Raw genomic sequence first — 22,034 nt, forward strand, 5'->3', positions numbered from 1 at the left:
ATAATACTTTGGAGAGTTAGACATAATGATTTCTGAATACATGGATTGCATTTACTTGGATAGATCAGAATTTGACAGCAAAAAGTGGGTTAAAATACTTGGGTACATCCTATGCTCTGGGGTAGCCAAATGTCTAGGGAAAGTGTGACAACTTGGACACCACCACTGGGCTGCCTCCCTCACTGTTCTGCTTCCATGTGCATCTCTCTCTTTTTATTTTTTTTCTTCCACGCTGCCAGGAACATGTACTAGACTTAAAGGACAGCATAAGGAATAATAGCCTGCAGCTCGAGAGATCCCACTACTATTTCTCATGAAGAATCTGGATTCCCCAGAGGTGCCATGTTCAGCAAATATGAACAAACACAGCAAAAAATCCATACTGTGTCTCAGCCACACCAAGGTGGTCTTTTTAGTATTTCATCCAACTTCACTCAATTCCAGCTTTCTGCTTATCTGAGAAACAGATGAGGGCAGTGGCCACCGGAGCAGCTCTATAATTTGAGGAGCTCAGTGCAAAATAAAAATGTAGGCCCCTTGCCCAGGAAGTATTAGGAGTATCAAGACAGCAAAAACAGCATTTAAAGAAGTGAGGAAAGCACAGGTCATGAAGCCAGTTCTGCATGGCGATGCCCTGAGGCATTTCCTTCTTTCACATTTCCTATTGTAAAGAAAAACAAGATGATGGTAGAATAATCAGTGTGAATGCAGATTAAACATACAGTTAGAGGACTTCCCTATCGGTCCAGTTGTTAAAAATTCACCTTGCAATGTGAGGGACTCAGGTTCAATCCTTTCCTGGAGAGGGAACTGGGATTCCACATGCCTCAGGGCAACTTAGCCTGTATGCCACAACTGAGCCCTGAGCCACATGCTGCCTGAACTCTATAACAAGAGAAGACTTAGTGCTGCAATGAAGATGCAACAGAACCAAAGATTTTTTTAAATTAATTTTTAAAAAATATTTTAAAAATGCAGTTAGGATGTGAGATTATAATTTAATGATTTGGATTTCCCAACTATTATTCATAAAAATAAAACTACTGCTAATAAAATCAAGGGATGGGATCAGATAGCAACAAAAATTTCAAGTAGTATCACAGCAAGAAAGAAAAGGCTGATGTTTACACTGAACCAGCGGAGTTTCAATGAACAGAGTTCAGGGGTGCCAGGAGAAAGGTGAAGTGATGGTCCTTGCAGCCCCTGTCGTGTGTCCTATTGGGGTTCTGATGCAGCTGTTGATGCAGTGAAATGATTCTCTTTAAAAACCAATGGCACCATTTTATAACAATAAAAAAAAAGGTTTTTTTAATTGAAGTATAGTTCATATACAATGTTGTGTTAATTACTGCTATACTGCAAGGTGATTCAGTTATACACATATATACATTCTTTTTCATTATGGTTTATCACAGGATATTGAATATAGCTTTCTGTGCTGTACAATAGGATTTTGTTGTTTATCTATCCTATATATAAAAGCTTTCATCTGCTAACCCCAAACTCCAACTCCATCCATCCCCCAAATCTCTCTCCCTTGGCAACTACCAGTCTGTTCTCTATTAGATAGGGTCATTTGTGTCACATTTTAGATTCCATATATAAGTGATATCACATGGTATTTATGATATACTTCATTTACTTTCTGATTTACTTCATTTAGTATAATGGTCTCTAGTTGCATCCATGTTGCTGCAAACAGCATTATTTCATTCTTTTTAAGGGTGAGTAATATTCCATTGTATATATACTATATCTTCCTTATCCATTCTTCTACTGATGGACATTTAGGTTGTCTCTTTGTCTTGGCTATTGTGAATAGTGCTGCTATGAACACAGGGGTCATGCATCTTTTTGAATTATAGTTTTGTCTGTATATATGCCCAGGAGTGGGATTGCTGAATCACAGTAATTCTATTTTTAGTTTTTTGAGGAACCTCCATACTGTTGTCCACAGTGGTTGCACCAACTTGTATTCCCACCAACAATGTAGGAGGGTTCCCTTTTCTCCACATCCTCTCCAGAATTTATCTGCAGACTTTTTAATGATGGCCATTCTGACTGGTATGGGGGGTACCTCAGTGTAGTTTTAACTTGCATTTCTCTAATAATTAGTAATGCTGAGCATCTTTTCATGTGCCTATTGACCATCTGTATGTGTTCTTACACCAAGAAAGATTTTAAAGGAATGTGGAATAGCTCCAGGAGGTTAATACATGCTTTACAGACTTTAAGTTTACCATATGCTTTATTCAATGCAGCCTAATAGAGATTTCCACCTCTTCTCTGACAGTTATCAGGGAAAACGTGCAGAGTAACAGCTTGGGTACAGAGTCATCGTATAACAAGCCCGTTTGATGTTAGTCTTCAAGGATCACAGTAAAATGGGGCTTCCCTGGTGATTCAGTGGTAAAGAATCTGCCTGCCAACGCAGAAGACATGGGTTCGATCCTTGGTCCAGGAAGATCCTACACGCCTTGAAGCAAATGAGCATGTATGCACAACTATTGAGTCTGTGCCCTACAGTCCATGAGCCTCAACTACTGAGCCCAAGTGCCCTAGAGAACAAGAGAAGCCGCCTCAATGGGAAGGCCATGCACTGCACCTAAAGAGTAGTTCCCACCCTCTGCAGCTAGAGAAAAGCCCACAGAGCAACAAAGACCCAACACAGCCAAAAATAATTGAATGAAATTCTTTAGAAAAAGAATCATAGTACCTAAATGTAGGCATTGCCGATAAGCAATTCTTTAAGAATAATCTGTACATGGCACAGATTTATCTATCTTTTAGAAATAACTTTTCCCCTATGGATAAAATTCTGAGCTTGTGGAGCACAAAATTAAAATCCCTTGGTTATTTCAATCTCTGCTAGCTTAAGGAGCACATTAGAGCTTTTCTAATTTATCTGTGAGATTTGTCATATTATATTACAATGAGCATTTTATAAGTTCTGTAGTTTTCAGTTTCTCATTAGTCTTTTGTTTGTCTGCCTGTGGTGTCTATTAAGACTTGCCTTTAGGAAAAAATGAGACAAGACAGAGTCTGTTTTATGTTCTTTACACACAGTTCTCTCTCATTTTAAAAATAGAGTTTATTTTTTTTAGTAAATCAGCATGAGGTTCGTTATAAGCATTCCATTGTATCATGTGCTTTATCTTTTGGGGGGTAGAATTTTATTATCATTTGTTTCTTTCTTTAAAATTTTTTTAGTGTTTTATCTTATTTACTTGTGAAGATGGATGAATCTGTTTTTTATGTGCTTATCAAAAAAGTATTGGTGCCTTCCCTGGCAGTCCAGTGGTTAAGATACCAAGCTTCCAGTGCAGGGGGCACAGGTTTGATCCCTGACCTGGGAACTAAGATCCCACATGCTTTGCAGTGGATCCAAAAAATAAATAAATATCAAGAATAAAAAACCAGTGCTTCATATATTTCAGATAATAAATGTTAATTCAATAAGCAAACTAGAAAATGTTCAATATGTCAAAGACTTGGCTTTACATGAAGAATCAATAGAATTCCTCTCAGGAAACATGGATTAAGTATCTACCAGGCACCTTTACCAAGCTAGGTACTACAGATGTAAAGATAAATTGAACTTGATCCTGGCCTTGTGTGACTTTGCTATGTGTAAGTAATTGCAGGCAATAAAAGCTCCAAACACTGCAGTCTGATGATGGACTTGAAAAAAGAAGGCTTTTCTGGCACAGTGAACCAGATGACGTCATCATCTTTCATTTCAAATCTCTGGCATTTCATACACAGCAGAGTGTTGTCTAACAATATGAGGGCTTAATTCCCTGCATACGCTCCATATGGGGACATTTCCTAGCAGACTGGAAAGTATTTCAAACAACATAATCTACACTTGTCAGATTGAGTGAGCAAAGGCCATCTGAGGACACATTTATTTCCCTTGACTTTCTTCTCCAGAGATTTTTCAATTCCTTGCAAGTGTTCAAGATTCAGTAGTTGATGACTGATCTCGGAGCAACAGCGATGAATCAGACAAGACTGGCTGCAGGCACAGCGGACACATTCTACTTAGGCTGAAGTCATCCTGTGAAGCCATCTAAGTTAGACGTGGTTAGTGCCACATTAGTGATATCAACAAATATTCACAAATGAAAAAATAAGTTGGAAGTAACAGTCTTATTTCTTCTTATTTCTAAGTAAAAGATTCTTATTTCTTCATATTTGAATACATTTAGGTGATCTAAATGAAGGAGACTTTATCACCGTGGGATTTACTGCATTTGAAAGTGTATTTCTGGCCTGGAGAATTCCATGGACTGTATAGTCCATGTGGTCACAAAGAGCCAAACAGAAAATCGACTGAGCGATTTTCACTTTGGGCTTCCCTGATAGCTCAGTTGGTAAAGAATCTGCCTGCAAAGCAGGAGACCCCAGTTTAATTCCTGGGTCAGGAAGATCTGCTGGAGAAGGGATAGGCTACCAATTCCATATTCCTGGGCTTCCCTTGTGGTTCAGCTGGTAAAGAATCTGCCTGCAATGTGCGAGACCTAGGTTCAATCCCTGGGTTAGGAAGATTGTCTGGAAAAGCAAAAGGCTACCCACTCCAGTACTCTGGCCTGGAGAATTCCATGTCCATGGCGTCGCAAAGAGTTGGACATGACTGAGCAACTTTCACTTTCACTTGTGAAGTTGGAGACATATGTAGGTGTTCATTTCTGGGTCTGTGTGTGTGTGTGCATGCACACCCATTTCTTTGGCAAGGAAAGAGAAAAGTTAGGTTGAGGTAGTGCAGCATTCAGGGACCTACTAAATCAAGTTGGAAGAGATGGACTGTCTGAAGGAAGCCAGGCTGCAGACTACTGCAGGTCCACTCTTTCATGCTGGAGGAATCTTTGGCCTTGCTCATCTGCATGCAAGGCAGAGCAGGTCCAGGGTGGACACAGAACTGGGCAGGCTTTAGTGGAGTAAACTGGGCAGATAACATATGATATGCTTGCTGTCTTAGCCCAGGGTGACCATAACAAAGAACCCAGCCTGCATGACTTAAACAACAGACATTTATTTCTCACAGATGGAGGCTGGGAAGTCCCAGGCCAAGGTACCAGCAGATTCCATTCTTAGTGAGAACTCCCTTGCGGGCTTACACACAGCCAGTTTCTCATGGTGTCCTCACATAGCCTACTTTCACAAAGTATATACTAGCCTTCACCTGACTGACCATTTCTGAGACAGTTTCAGAAAGGAGAAAGAGAAACCAATGTGATCTAGCTTAATCCAAAAATGCTTACAATTTTGCCAATTATATATCAATAAAGTAGAATATATTATTGTCAATTATTAAAATGAATAAGTAAAAGAAAGCATCCTTATTTTGTAAAGCAGGGAGGAAAAATATAAAATTACAGGGAAGTCTCATGGAACAGGAATGCATTTATTTATTTATTCAAAAACTACATATTGAGTAACTAATATGTGCCAAGTTCAGTGATATGTTCTGGGTATTCATCAGTGAAAGAGACAGGCCTATACCCTGCTTATATTCTGGTTGAGGCATACATAAACAAAGTAATCACACAACTACATATATCATTAGAAATTGTGTTGAGTCCTCCAAGGAAAAGGTATAGGGTGTTTCAGAAAGTTTAACAGGAGGGCCTGACTTAGCTTAGAGCTTCAGGAGAGAATTTGCTGAGGAGTACACGGCTTTCCTGATGAATTCTACTAAGCCTTCAAGAAAGAAACAATACCAAATCAATCCACACACTTTCAGAAAACAGAAGAGAGAAGATTTCTCAACTGATTTATGTGGTCAGCTTTACCATGATACCAAAATTAAATAAAACTTTCCCCCTAAAGATAACTGGATACTTCCATGGAGATGTGACAGAATAATGTCCCCACACAAATATGTCCATGTCCTAGTCCCCAGAACCTTTAACGTTACCTCCAATGGCAAAAAGGACTTTGTAGGTGTGATTAAATGAAGGATCCTGAGATGGGAGATTATCCCAGATTATCCAGTGGGACCTGATGCAATCAAAAGGGTCCTATGAAATAGAGGCAGGCTGGAGAAGTCAAAATTAGAGAACATGGAGATGTGATGACAGAAGCAGAGATGAGACTGAAGCTTTGAAGATGCAAAAAGGGGCCACAAGAAGCTAAAAAAAAAATCAAGGAAATGGATGGATTCTCCCTTCAGAATCTCCAAAAGGAATCAGCCCAACCAACACATTAACTTTACCCCAGTGAAATGGCTTTTGGGATTCTGACCTCCAAAAAATTGTAAGAAGATAAATTTGTGTTTTATGCTATGAAACATATGGTAATTTTTACAGTGGCAACAGGAAACTAACACAGCATAGTTGTAAGAATCCTTAACAAAATTTTATCAAACCAAGTTCATCAATATACAAAGAGAATGCATCATGAGCAAGTAAGGTGCATCCCAGGAATTCAAAGTTGATAGTCAACATAATTAACTATATGAACAAATTTAAAAAGAAAAGCCATATGATCACCTCAAATTAATACGAATAAGTATTTGACAAAATTGAACAGCTATTCATAATAATTTAAAAAAAAACTTTCTGCCAGCTATAACAGAAGAAAATGCCTCAACTTGATAAAGTGGATCTATTGAAAATCTAAGCTAGCATCACACACAATTATGAAAGAAGGAATATGTTCAATTAGGAATAAAGCAAGAATGTCTATCCTTAACACTTCTATTTAATATTGTGCCTTATACTACTCAGCTATAAAAAAGAATGAAATAATGCTGTTTGCAGCAACATAGCTAGACCTAGAGATTATCATACTAAGTGAAGTAAGTCAGACAGAGACAGACTAATACCATATGACACCACTTACATGTGGAATCTAAAGTATGACACAAATGAACTTATCTATGAAACAGAAACAGACACACAGACAGAGAGAACAGACAGGCGGTTGCCATGGGGGAGGGGGTTAGGGAAGGGATGGAGTTGGAGGTAGGGGTTAGCAGATGTAAGCTTTTATATGTAGGATGAACAAAGTCCTACTGTATAGCACAGGGAACTATATTCAATATCCTGTGATAAATCATATGGAAAAGTATATGAAAAAGAATGTATATATGTGTAAAATGGAGTCACTTTACAGCAGAAATTAACACAACACTGTAAATCAACTATACTTCAATTTTAAAAAAGATTTAAAGCGGAGAACACATAGTGGCTGCCAGAGACAGAAAGTGAGGGGTAGAAGAAATGGGTAAATTGTTTCTGCTTTTGTTTTAGCTTAAATAAATTAAATTTTTAAGAAAAAAGATTTTAAAATTAACTAATAAAATTATATATACTAATAGATTTTTCTAAGAATGCATCTATGAAACATATAATGCTAAAAAGTTCATCATGGAAGCAGAAAAACATCAGGATTCTATTTTTTTAATGGTAAAAACCACAAAACAAAGCCATTTACACTTATGTAGTAAGCCTATAATAAAAATTGAGGGAAGGATGAACACAAAAATCAAATAGTGTTTATCCCTGAGGGCTAAAGGCAAGGAATACAATCATAAAATTCTTGTAATTTCTTAAATGAAATGATGAGTATGTGTCTCTGACTCATCCTTATATCTTAAACACATGTACATGATATAAATCATTTTTATGTCTGAAAGATATCATAATGATTTTTCAACTAGCAAGCAAAATATTCTTTAAAATGAGGGAGGATGTAAATAGCCACAGAATTCAGATGCATCAGAAAAGTTTGCTTCTGTTCAAAGCATACCATCAGAATATCTGTTACAAACTGCTGTTAGGCTTTGGGCTTCTGTGGACCACTTTTCATTTCTCATGGTCTGAACCCTTGCTTCAGGGCTACTGGCTGTAGTCAGGACAAAAGCCCACTAAGTCCCTGGTTGACATTTTCTTTTAATCAAAGTATATATTTTATGTCTTCTTATAAGCGTGGACACTGTTTGGGTGCCCCTTTATATTAGAAAAGCAGTTTATTTCTCAGCAGTAAACAGATTTGTCAGCTGCGCTGACAGCATGGACCATCCAAGTGCCCGTGAGGAAAGAAAGGCGGGAAGGGGAGATAGCTGTAATTTTTATTTCATTGTCCTGTTTAATTATTGATACCTTGAAGACCCAAATGTATTTGGACTTTTTGAATAACGTGATTGTGCTATAGAAAAAATATGTTCTTGCAGCCTACTCTGTCATTACACAGAAGCCATCCATTTAGATGTTCTCTGCACCCGTGCTTCTTTCTTCCAGAAAATACAATCATTGCTTTGTCCGTTGTGACTACAACCATGAGAGAGACGCAATGTAAATCTAATGACAGACTGTATATAAAATTGTTTTGGAAACATAAAAGGATAGTTATGGAAGCTGTTACCAGTTATTATGACCCCTTCCTGATCCCCCAGATAAGATAAGTGAGGCAGAAAAAAGGTAAGTGAAACGAGGGGCTTGGGATTAAGGTATACACACTACTATATATAAAATAGATAATCAACAAGGACCTACTGTGTAGCACAAGGAACTATATCCAATATTTTTAATAACCTATAAGGGAAAAGAATCTGGAAAAAAGATACATAGATAGAGATACATCTGAATCACTGTGCCATATACCTGAAACTAACACAACATTGTAAATCAACTCTACTTCAATTTAAAAAAAAAAAAGTAAGTTTAAGAAGAAAAAAGAAACAAGGTGGGTAATTGAGTTGCCACGATTAGACTTTGTCTCAGGGTTGGAAGCCTCCTTCCAAACCTGAAGGTGAGTAAGTAGGGTAGTGGGTTTTCAATCTTAAGAGAAAAAAAAAAAAAAACTCTTTGCACAATAAAGTCTAGCAAATTGTTAACAAATGAACAATGACTCTGACTGGAACTGAGGACCTGGAGACAGTCAGCTCAGCCCTGTCCCTGACAGTGAAGTGAAGTGAAGTCGCTCAGTCATGTCCAACTCTTTGCGACCCCATGGACTGTAGCCTACCAGGCTTCTCTGTCCATGAGATTTTCCAGGCAAGAGTACCAGAGTGGCTTGCCATCTCCTTCTCCAGGGGATCATCCCGACCCAGGGATCGCACCCAGGTCTCCTGCATTGCAGGCAGACACTTTACCCTCTGAGCCACCAGGGAAGATAAGGGACACACAAAGCCCTGGCAGCCCAGAAATCCTCTTGACCTTGAAGGTATCTGAGAGGGGTGGGGAGATGAAAATCAAGGGCTCTCCTGGATACAGTGAAACCGAAGCAGTACGGTGTTTCATTGGTCCCAAACACACAGTCACTTCCTCCACAGCCAATGGCCGAGTCAGGGGAGAGTCCGGGGTCCCAACTACCTAGAACAGTGCCTGGCACACAGGACGCTGTCAGTGACAGTCCATCACCAATAAACAAACAAGTGAATGGGTGTCGACGAGGCAGCGGTGGTGTTTAACCCACTCCCCAATGTGGCACCTGAGCCCTGGACCTCTCAGAGCCAGTCCTCCCATTAAAATAAGGAAAGATCACGTGAGCACCACACTCTGTGTCCTTTCGTGCTGTGGGGGGAAGCAGGTGTCCTGCCATTTCGGGATGCTCTCCTCTGAGGATGGTGGATATGCTATTCCCTTGTACCACCCTGTGGCTGACCACTGGTTCCCATGTCCTGAGCTTTAAGTGGGGGCTCCAGAGCCACAGAAAGAGGGAGATGCGGTGCTGCTGGGGATGAATAAAGCTCTGCCTTCCCTACGACAGGGAGGCTGGGCACAGAGGCAGGGATACATGGCGGGAGTTGGCTTTAAAGTCACTGCTACTGACAGAGATCCAGTTGCGAGCTGGGCAGGAGAGGGACAGGATAGAGAAGCAGGGCAGGAAGGAGAGGGTGCAAGGGGGAGAGCAGAGGAAGGATGAGAGAGAGGAGGGCTTCTGACTGGTTTTCATCAGGCTTAAGTCACCATCTGGGCGGAGGTTCAAACGCTGAGATAGGAAAGGATTTTGACATCTTTTAAGTCAGTTCCTGCCTCAGAAGCTGCCTCGCTGGGGAAGTTCACCTTTCTCTTCTGCCTTTATTTTATTTTTTATAAATATTTTTTCATTTGTTTTTCTTTTTTAAAATTTAAATTTATTTATTTTAATTGGAGGCTAATTACTTTACAATATTTTATTGGTTCTGCCACATATCAACATGAATCCACCACAGGTGTACACATGTTCCCCATCCTGAACCCCCCTCCAACCTCCCTTCCCGTACCATCCCTCCAGGTCATCCCAGTGCACCAAACCCAAGCATTCTGTATGGAACCTGGACTGGCGATTCGTTTCTTATATGATATTATACATGTTTCAGTGCCATTTCCCCAAATCGTCCCACCCTCTCCCTCTCCCACAGAGTCCAAAAGACTGTTCTATATGTCTGTGTCTCTTTTGCTGTCTCACATACAGGGTTATTGTTACCATCTTTCCAAATTCCATATATATGTATTAGTATACTGTATTGGTGTTTTTCTTTTTCTTTCTGGCTTACTTCACTCTGTATAATCGGCTCCAGTTTCATCCACCTCATTAGAACTGATTCAAATGTATTCTTTTTAATGGTGGAGTAATACTCCATTGTGTATATGTACCACAGCTTTCTTATCCATTCATCTGCTGATGGACATCTAGGTTGCTTCCATGTCCTGGCTATTATAAACAGTGCTGCGATGAATTGTTATATCTTCTTCTTGGATTGATCCTTTAATCATTATGTCATGTCCTTCTTTGTCTCTTTTCACAGCCTTTGTTTTAAAGTCTATTTTATCTGATATGAGTATTGCTACTCCTGCTTTCTTTTGGTCTCTATTTGCATGGAATATCTTTTTCCAGTCCTTCACTTTCAGTCTGTATGTGTCCCCTGTTTTGAGGTGGGTCTCTTGAAGACAACATATATAGAGGTCTTGTTTTTGTATCCATTCAGCCAGTCTTTGTCTTTTGGTTGGGGCATTCAACCCATTTACATTTAAGGTAATTATTGATAAGTATGATCCCACTGCCATTTACTTTATTGTTTGGGGTTCAGGTTTATATGCTCTTTTTGTGTTTCCTCTCTAGAGAAGATCCTTTAGCATTTGTTGGAGAGCTGGTTTGGTGGTGCTGAATTCTCTCAGCTTTTGCTTGTCTGTAAAGCTTTTGAATTCTCCTTCATATTTAAATGAGATCCTTGCTGGGTACAGTAATCTGAGCTATAGGTTATTTTCTTTCATCACTTTAAGTAGGTCCTGCCATTCCCTCCTGGCCTGAAGAGTTTGTATTGAAAGATCAGCTGTTATCCTTATGGGAATCCCCTTGTGTGTTATTTGTTGTTTTTCCCTTGTTGCTTTTAATATTTGTTCTTTGTGTTTGATCTTTTTAATTTGATTAATATGTGTCTTGGGGTGTTTTGCCTTGGGTTTATCCTATTTGGGACTCTCTGGGTTTCTTGGACTTGGGTGATTATTTCCTTCCCCATTTTAGAGAAGTATTCAACTATTATCTCCTCAAGTATTTTCTCACGGTCTTTCTTTTTGTCTTCTTCTGGGACTCCTATGATTCAAATGTTGGGGCATTTAATATTGTCCTGGAGGTCTCTGAGATTGTCCTCATTTCTTTTAATTCGTTTTTCTTTTTTCCTCTCTGATTCATTTATTTCTACCATTCTATCTTCTATTTCAGTAATCCTATTTTCTGCCTCTGTTATTCTACTATTTGTTGCCTCCAGAGTGTTTTTGATCTCATTTATTGCATTATTCATTATATATTGACTCTTTTTAATTTCTTCTAGGTCCTTGTTAAACCTTTCTTGTGTCTTCTCAATCCTTGTCTCCAGGCTATTTATCTGTGATTCCATTTTTATTTCAAGATTTTGGCTCATTTTCACTATCATTATTTGGAATTCTTTATCAGGTAGATTCCCTATCTCTTCCTCTTTTGTTTGGTTTGGTGGGCATTTATCCTGTTCCTTTACCTGCTGGGTATTCCTCTGTCTCTTCATCTTGTTTATATTGCTGTGTTTGGCGTGGCCTTTCTGTATTCTGGCAGTTTGTGGTTCCTCTTTATTGTGGAGTTTCCTCACTGTGGGTGGGGTTGTACGGGTGGCTTGTCAAGGTTTCCTGGTTAGGGAAGCTTGTGTAGGTGTTCTGGTGGGTGGGGCTGGATTTCTTCTCTCTGGAGTGCAATGAAGTGTCCAGTAATGAGTTATGAGATGTCAATGGGTTTGGAGTAACTTTGGGCAGCCTGTATATTGAAGCTCAGGGCTGTGTTCCTGTGTTGCTAGAGAATTTGTGTGGTATGTCTTGCTCTGGAATTTGTTGGCCCTTGGGTGGTGCTTGGTTTCAGTGTAGGTATGGAGGTGTTTGATGAGCTCCTGTCGATTAATGTTCCCTGGAGTCAGGAGTTCTCTGGTGTTCTCAGGATTTGGACTTAAATCTCCTGCTTCTGGTTTTCAGTCTTATTTTTACAGTAGTCTCAAGACTTCTCCATCTATACAGCACCGTTGATAAAACATCTCCTTTCAAAGACACTGGGCTGCTTTTCTGGGTGCCTGATGTCCTCTGCCAGCATTCAGAAGTTGTTTTGTGGCATTTACTCGGTGTTTAAATGCTCTTTTGATGAATTTGTGGGGGAGAAAGTGGTTTCCCCATCCTATTCCTCCGTCATCTTAGGACCACCCCCTCTTCTGCCTTTAAATTCACTACTCATGCTGTTGCTGTCCTTACTTTTTATGACACCCCACCTCCAGTACACACACACATAGACCTACACACATCCATACATACACAAACATACACAGAAGACAGATATGTAATAAACACACTAGACACATTCACACACAGACACACACACACATACACATGGCACAGATACAAACACACAAATGCACATGCAGGTATGCACACACAGAGAGAAATGCATGTATACATACACACATTAACATGCACACACAGACACTATATAGAAGCACCCATGCATGTACCCATGCATACACACAGATAAGCACACATATACATGAAGGCATGCATACACACACACACACACACACAAGCACAGATACAAATACAGACACACAAACTGTGATATTTAAAGCTCAAACAATCACACCTCATTCCAGTAAAGGAAACAAGACGAGAAAAGCCAAGGGCAGAGGAAGTTCTGGATCTGATATCCTGACCATATGAGTAGAAAGGGGCCCTTTGATGAGACTGAGAGGCTGAGACCTCCCCGGAGGAGCTGTGTGGGGAATCTTCCTCCGGAAGAAACAAATCCTTTTGTGACCCTCCAAGAAGAGCCATCCTCTGGCCTGGCTCGACCGGAGGAGTTTCTGCTCAGACCAGGGAGTCTGGACCACATGGTGTAGCACTCACAGGGGGGCTCCTTAGGGTTCCCTGCACCGGCTTGTCAAGTTAGGTTCCCCACCCCACTTCCAGGTGGAGAAAGGCCAGCTGATGCGTCTCCAGGCTAGTTTGGCCTTTGGTTTATAGTCAGTCTGGTTATTCACACAAGTTATTTATGTTCCATAAAGTCACTTGAATTTGTGAATACTGCACTATTGCTACTAGGGGAAGTATGTGTGTATGTGTGTGTGTTTATACACACATGTAAATTGTAATCTGAAATTCTAAAACAAACACTCTGGTAGACTCTATCTTTGTTTTACAAAAGAAGAAACAGGGTTCAGAGTAGAAGATGATTTCCCAAAAGCAAAAATAAACAAATGGGATCTAATTAAAATTAAAAGCTTCTGCACAACAAAGGAAAATATAAGCAAGGTGAAAAGACAGCCTTCAGAATGGGAGAAAATAATAGCAAATGAAGCAACTGACAAACAACTAATCTCAAAAATATACAAGCAACTTATGCAGCTCAATTCCAGAAAAATAAACGACCCAATCAAAAAATGGGCCAAAGAACTAAATAGACACTTCTCCAAAGAAGACATACAGATGGCTAACAAACACATGAAAGATGCTCAACATCAGTCATTATTAGAGAAATGCAAATCAAAACCACAATGAGGTACCACTTCACACCAGTCAGAATGTCTGCGATCCAAAAATCTGCAAGCAATAAATGCTGGAGAGGGTATGGAGAAAAGGGAACCTTCCTACACTCTTGGTGGGAATGCAAACTAGTACAGCCACTATGGAGAACAGTGTGGAGATTCCTTAAAAAATTGCAAATAGAACTGCCTTATGGCCCAGCAATCCCACTGCTGGGCATACACACCGAGGAAACCAGAATTGAAAGAGACACATGTACCCCAATGTTCATCGCAGCACTGTTTATAATAGCCAGGACATGGAAGCAACCTAGATGTCCATCAGCAGATGAATGGATAAGAAAGCTGTGGTACATATACACAATGGAGTATTACTCAGCTGTTAAAAAGAATACATTTGAATCAGTTCTGATGAGATGGATGAAACTGGAGCCGATTATACAGAGTGAAGTAAGCCAGAAAGAAAAACACCAATACAGTATACTAACACATATATATGGAATTTAGAAAGATGGCAATGACGACCCTGTATGCAAGACAGCAAAAAAGACACAGATGTGTATAACAGACTTTTGGACTCAGAGGGAGAGGGAGAGGGTGGGATGATTTGGGAGAATGGCATTGAAACATGTATACTATCACGTAAGAATCGAATCGCCAGTCTATGTCTGACGCAGGATACAGCATGCTTGCGGCTGGTGCACGGGGATGACCCAGAGAGATGTTACGGGGAGGGAGGTGGGAGCGGGGTTCATGTTTGGGAACGCATGTACACCCGTGGTGGATTCATGTCAATGTATGGCAAAACCAATACAGTATTGTAAAGTAAAATAAAGTAAAAATTAAAATTAAAAAAAAAAAGAAGAAGATGATGATTTCCTTGAGGAACTAGCATGTGTCAGAGTCGGGATTCAAACCCTGTCTGCTAGCCCCAGAGATGGGGCACCTTGCACAGCCCTGTAAACTGCCCTACATCTCCATCCTCTGGCCATCTCTGGATGGGGCTGAGACAAAGTGGCAGAGCCTTGTTCAGCCTCAGCTGGGGCCAGGCACATGGCTGATTCAAACATTCCATCACCAAGCACATATCCATGAATGACCATGGGTATTGATTTTAGAGTTACACATAAATGTTTGCAAGTGGGTGACTTTGCCAGTACAGAATCCAGGAATAAGGAGAATGACTGTACTCATACACAGGGTTGCCCTGTCTGATATTATCTGAAGGAAGAATTTCTGTCTTAAAAATTGTTGAAAACCAGTGATATATTTTATCCCTTGTCTTACATGAAAAGAGGCAGGACAAATAGGATCCAGCTCTGTGAGCAAATCCAGTCATTGGCAGTGGCTTTCTGTAAGGTTCTGCAGCCAGTGGGAAAGGGGCAAGGTCTTGAGTGGCAGGGGGAGGGAACACGAAAGCTCCTGTTGACCATCACAGTTCTCAAAGGAACAGAGGCTGGAGAAGCTGCCCCAGACCCCACAGTGCTTAGTGGTGACTGAGCTACAACAGGCAGCAGGTCTTTGACCACCAGCCCTCTGTGGTTCCCACTACACTGAACTACTTTCTGTGTCACAATGTGAAAGAGAAGTGTACTTAAAATCAAGGTACTAGGCTTCCCTGATGGCTCAGAGGAAAAGAATCTACCTGCCAATGCAGGACACAGGTTCAATCCCTGGTCCAGGAAGATTCCAAATGTCTCAGAGCAACTAAGCCTGTGCACCACAACTACTGAGCCTGTGCTCTAGAGCCAGAAGCCACAAATACTGAGCCTTCATGCCGCAACTCCTGAAGCCTGTGCACCCTAGAGCACATGCTCTGAAACAAGAGAAGCCACCACAATGAAAATCCTGTGCACCACAACTAAAGAGTAGCCCCTGCTTCCTGCAACTAGAGAAAAGCCTGCACAGCAACAAAAACCCAGCACAGCCAAAAATAAATATTATATAATATATAAATAAATAAAATTAGCAAAAAAAAAAAAAGACTTACTGGTTTAAAAAAAAAAAAAAAAGACACTGAGTTCCCCTGACCAGGCTCTGCTGATGACTGTAGACAAGGCACATGCTTCATAGACACCTCGCGTATGAAAGATCATGCCTGGGCTGCACTGGGAGAGATGAGAAACACTGATGCAGGCTGGGCCCTAGAACACCAGGAGTCCTGGGAAGCCCTCCCACCACGGAGTCTGCTTTTGCCAATGAGGGCTTGAAAGGTAAGCAGAACAAATGTAATCCTGGGCACAGGGCTTTTAAAATTGGAGCACCCATTTCCAGGCAAACACCTGGAATGCCTCTATCTGGCAGTTCTCATTCATATTGAGATGCTCTTTGGAAGTCTTCTGGGAAAGACGTAAGAGCAGGATGATGGCTGAGAGATGGCAAAGATCCCATGTTCTTTGAAAGACGCCAGTCACATGGACACAGCCCTATTTGGCACTTGGGATGAGACACATGGGAGAAGCTGAAAGGCAACAGCTAACAGACAGGACCCAGGGCAGGCAACATCTGAGGATGGACTCTGAGGACTGGAGAGGAGCCAAGAGTACCTGCTGTAGGGTCAGGGAGCAGCTCACTTCTGCAAGGGCTTCTTCCTCCTAATTTAACAGAATAACTCTCAACTTTTGGAAACTAAAGGAAAAGGAGAAGTAAAAGGATTTACCAGCAAAGATATTGGTAAGCTGGGATGGAGCAGAAATTAGTGAGTAGCTGATGTGCATGACCTTGGAATACAGAATGCCCCAATGCACCCAATTAAACAAGAGGAGAGAAAACTTAGCCATCAGCAGGCCCAAGCCTGGGAACATGTCCCTAAATAAATCTCCTCGCCTGTGGACTGAAGTAGTCAGCAGGCCTGCCGAGGGTGGGGAGTCTCTGAGGCAGAGGCAGGAAGGGGTTTCCACAGAGAACAATCTCCCTATGATCTTCGGTTTCCTTCCAGTTTATGCAGAAATCAAACACATCTCTCGTCAAGAGACATCTCCTGGGCTGGTTCCCTCTCCAAGGCGGACTGTAATGGACTGAATGTTTGTGTCCCCTCAAATTCATATATTGAATCTTCTACCCATAATGTGATGGTACATGGAAGCAGGGCCTTTGGGAGAAAACAGGTTTAGATGAGGTCATGAGGGTGGGGTCCCCATGATGGAATGAGTGCACTTATCTGCAGAAGAAGAGACAAAAGAGATTTCTCTCTTGTTCTCACCCACAAAGAAGTGACATGAGCTCACAGCAAGATGGTGACGGTCTACAAGCTAAGAAGCAAGTCCTCACCAAGAACTAAATCTGATCTTTTGAAAAGGCATATTCTAATAGAACACTCAAAAAAGGTTAAATCCACAGATGTTTAAGAAAATCATTTTTTTAGCATTCCACCTTCAGGCCTAGTACTCAGCCCTAGTACTCAGCAGGGAGTGGAAGGTGGGTGGATATGGTGAGCACGTGACAAATGGTTGTTGAATGTAATAAAGAGAGGCATTTAGCATCACAAGCTCCTCTACTTGGTACTTGGGGGTATTCATTAGTTCCAAAACTGGATCCCAAATGAGTGGAAGAATATAATACAGTAAATCTCCTACATACGGACCTTTAAGTTGCAAACTTTCAAAGACGCGGATGAGTGTTTGCATGTGCAATCACATTAGTCAGTTCATGCGTCTGGTGTACACTGTCAAGTGTGCATCCTCTACAGTGGTTGTGCTCTTGTGTATTTTACAGTACAGTAGTACCGTATCATTATTTCAAGCCCAGGATATCCAGAAGCAATCATAAAAGCAGTGGTGATATAGCTGGTTCAGTTCAGTCACTCAATCATGTCCAATTCTTTGCAACCCCATGGATTGCAGCACTCCAGGCTTCCCTGTCCATCATCAACTCTCAGAGCCTGCTCAAACTCATGTCCATCAAGTCGGAGATGGTTGTCCCCTTCTCCTCCTGTCTTCAATCTTTCCCAGCATCAGGGTCTTTTCCAGTGAGTCAGCTCTTCGCATCAGGTGGCCAAAGTATTGGAGTTTCAGCCTCAACATCACTCCTTCCAATGAATATTCAGGACTGATTTCCTTTAGGATTGACAAGTTGGATCTCCTTACAGTCCAAGGGATTCTCAAGAGTCTTCTCTAATACCACAGTTCAAAAGTAACAATTCTTTGGTGCTCAGCTTTCTTTACAGTCCAACTCTCACATCCATACATGACTACTGGAGAAACCATAGCTTTGATTAGACAGACCTTTGTTGGGAAAGTAATGTCTCTGCTTTTTAATATGCTGCCTAGGTTGGTCATAGCTTTTCTTCCAAGGACAAAGTGTCTTTTAATTTCATGGCTTCAGTCACCATCTGCAGTGATTTAGGAGCCCAAGAAAATAGTCTGTCATTGTTTCCATTGTTTCCCCATTTATTTGCCATGAAGTGATGGGACCGGATGCCATGATCTTCATTTTTTGAATGTTGAGTTTGAAGCCAGCTTTTTCACTTTCCTCTTTCACTTTCATCACGAAGTTCTTTAGTTCTTCGCTTTCTGCCATAAGGATGGTGTCATCTCATATCTGAGGTTATTGATATTTCTCCCAGCAATCTTGATTCCAGCTTGTGATTCATCCAGCCCAGCATTTCATATGATGTACTGTGCATATAAGTTAAATAAGCAGGGTGACAATATACAGCCTTGACGTATTCCTTTCTCAATTTCAAACCAGTCTGTTATTCCACGTCCAGTTCTAACTGTTGCTTCTTGACCTGAACACAGATTTTTCAGGAGGCAGGTCAGGTGGTCTAGTATTTCCATCTCTTGAAGAATTTTCTACAGTTTGCTGAGATCTACTACTGTACTTTTCAAGGTACTGTACTGTAAAAAAAAAAAAATTTGTGTGTGTTTGTTTCTTATGTATTGTTTGTGTGGAAAATATTATAAAACTATTACAGTACAATCCTATATAGTTGATTGTGTTAGCTGGGTACCTAGGCTAACTTTGTTGGACTTAGGAACAAATCAGTCTTATTAACATGTCCTCAGGATGGTACTCATTTGTATGTAGGGGACTTACTATTATAAGGTCACTGTCCACTTGATAACTGCTATCGTGGCCCCAAATTGGACAGCTTCTTAGGATTCTATGTGCATCCCATGACAAAAGGCAGCACCCCCAGAGAGAAGGAAGCCAGGCAGCACTGCCTCACCTGGGCTGGAAAGGTAAGGGACCTGACGGACCCCCGTCATGAAAATTACATTTTAATCTTCACTGGGTTGTTAATTCAGAACCAATTGCTTCTCTGTCCAGAGGCATGAATGCATTCTTTGAAACCCTACAGAGGAAAAGCATTCATGATGTGCCCTTTCATTTCTAACAAAAGATAATTTGCACATGCTCTTTCCAAGGGAGCATGTCATTTAAACTAGAATAAGCTTTGTGTTTTTTTTTTAAAGGAAAATGAAAGAAAGAAAATTAATGAGACATTCATTAGAAAAACATCACCAGAAAATGTCCCCATCCATGCCAGAATGGATGGACAAGGAAGCCTGGCGTGCTGGGGTCACAAAGAGTCGGACACAACTGAGCAACTGAACTGAACTGATGCCAGAGTGATCATATCCATGGGAACTAGGCTTAGAGCATCATTACTGCATTCCCCTCACCTATTACTATTTAAAATTTAGAAGGCTTAATAGAAATCACTCATCAAACAATTATAAGAAATCACCATGGCCTGAGGTCCCGACCGCACTTGTGAGTATGAAATGGGAAACGAAACTGCAAGGCAATAGCAGCCATGTTGGTTTATTTATGGCACAGGTCTTTTTAACAAAATGGATTACTTCCTGGATGTGATTATGATCTGCTGCCCTTGGGGCCACATTTATTTGGTCTGTGTAGCCTGATGATGAAAGAGAAATGACTCCAGCACATATATACAAAATGTTAAAGAAAATTGCTGGCTTTTTGAGTGTAAAGAGTTGGCCCAGAGTGAAAAATGAATGTGTGACATCAAAATGCAGTCTTCATGAACTGTGCTACTAAAGTAAAACTCCGTCCTAACTCCGTATTGCCAAAGAAAGCACAGATTAGAATCAGTACATTACTCTCCATCACATGGTGGGCTTCATGCAATCACTTGAAGGCCTTAAGGGCAAGACCAAAGTTTCTAGAAAAGAAGGAATCTGACCTCCCAACTATAACACAGAATGCTGCCTGAAGCTTCTAGACTACTGGCCTGTTTATGGATTTTGAATTTGCCAGTCCCTGCCACAATCACATGACCCAATTCCCCCAAAATAGATACTCTCTCTCTCCTTGTGTGTGTGCGTGCATGTGCGTACCTATACATAGATATTCAGATGTATCTATGCGTGCATGGGTGCTCAGTTGTTTCAGTTGTGTCCAACTCTTTGTGACCCCATGGACTGTAGCCTGCAAGGCCCCTCTGTCCATGAGATTCTCCAGGCAAAAATACTGGTGGTTGTCGTGCCCTCCTCCAGGGGATCTTCCCAACCCAGGGATCGAACACGCCTCTCCTGTGGCTCCTGAATTGCAGGCAGATTTTTTACCGCTAACGATATATATGGGCTTCCCTAGTGGTTATATAAATATATCTATATAGATACATATGGGCTTTCCTAGTGGTTATATATATCTATAGATATATAGCTAACTGTATATAGAAATATATATTCTGTATGTAGAGATACATATACAAATATTCTGCATATAGATAACCATATATCTATATACAGCTATCCTGTTTCTATGGAAAACTCTGCCTAATACACACCCCTTCTCTTGTGTTTCCTTGGTTCTTCCCAGGTCTTATATATTTTACAAATATGTAATTAGAAAGCAAAACTTTGACTGGAACCGTGGAACTCTTCACATGTAACAAACCAGTCCTCCCCAGCATTGCTGAGCCTCTGCGTCCAGCCCCCACAGTCTCAACTTCCCTTTGTCTTTCCAGCTAGTATATTGTTGTTGTTGTGTATTGTTTAGTCACTCAGTTGTGTCCAACCCTTTGTGACCTCATGGACTGCAGATCACCAGGCTCGCCATCCTTGGGATTTCCCAGGCAAGAATACTGGAGTGGGTTTCATATACATTGTTAAAGAAAAGTAAACAGAAAAAAAGTGCAATAGTTTTAACTTTCCTTGTTTTCATTCTCATCAACAGCATGATATTTCATCAAGCACAAGTGAGACAAATAGGCACACTGTGCCCACCCTAAAATTGTGGGCAGTGCTGGTCTCTAGGGCCTTAATATTTGTAAACTTTGTAAAACGGTGGTTAAACTCTCACCAATATGGTTTCCTGAGAAGTGTTCTAAACTGCCCTCAGAGATAAAAAAACCACAACCAGACCACGTTCACATCCTTCCTTCCCTGAGAGCAGCCTTATTTCCTGTCTATCTGCAGGTTTGGCTGGGCTGAGGAGCACACAGGAAAAGAAAGAGGTGGTATTTTGAGGATTTGAAACACATCAGATCTGAGATCAGCCAGAGTGGTGACTGACTTTGAGAATGGGAGCTGCGGTTTTGGCCTCACACTTTTTGCTTTTCATTAGCCTGGGTTGTTACCTAGCATTCTTTCTTAAATAAATGTGAGACTGGAAAAGGATGGAGTCCTATCAGAAATTCCCCCGCCCCACTTAAAGCAGATCTGACAAAACATTAGCATCAAAATAGTGGCATCAAGGGTCTTCCCAGGTGGCACTAACTCATCTGCCAGTGCAGGAGACATAAGAGACCCAGGGTTTGATCCCGGGGTCTGGAACGTTCCCTGGAGAAGGAAATGACAACCCAATCCAGTATTCCTGCCTGGAGAATCCCTGGACAGAGGAGCCTGGCGGGCTACAGTCCATAGAGTCACACACAGTCGGACACGACTAAAGCGACTTGGCACACACTCACTTGATGCCATCAAGAATGGTATTTCACGAGGTTTCATTTCAAAGCAAAAAAAAAAAAAAAATTGAAATTCATAGTATTAGTTGATTAATTTTTTCAGGCAGACAATGAAATGAATTTGGTATCTTGGTGAGAGGATGATAATGGTACTGTTGGCTTCTCTACAGTTTCTTTCCC

This window comes from Budorcas taxicolor, chromosome 13 (genome assembly GCF_023091745.1).
Source record: "Budorcas taxicolor isolate Tak-1 chromosome 13, Takin1.1, whole genome shotgun sequence".
Lineage (NCBI taxonomy): Eukaryota > Metazoa > Chordata > Mammalia > Artiodactyla > Bovidae > Budorcas > Budorcas taxicolor.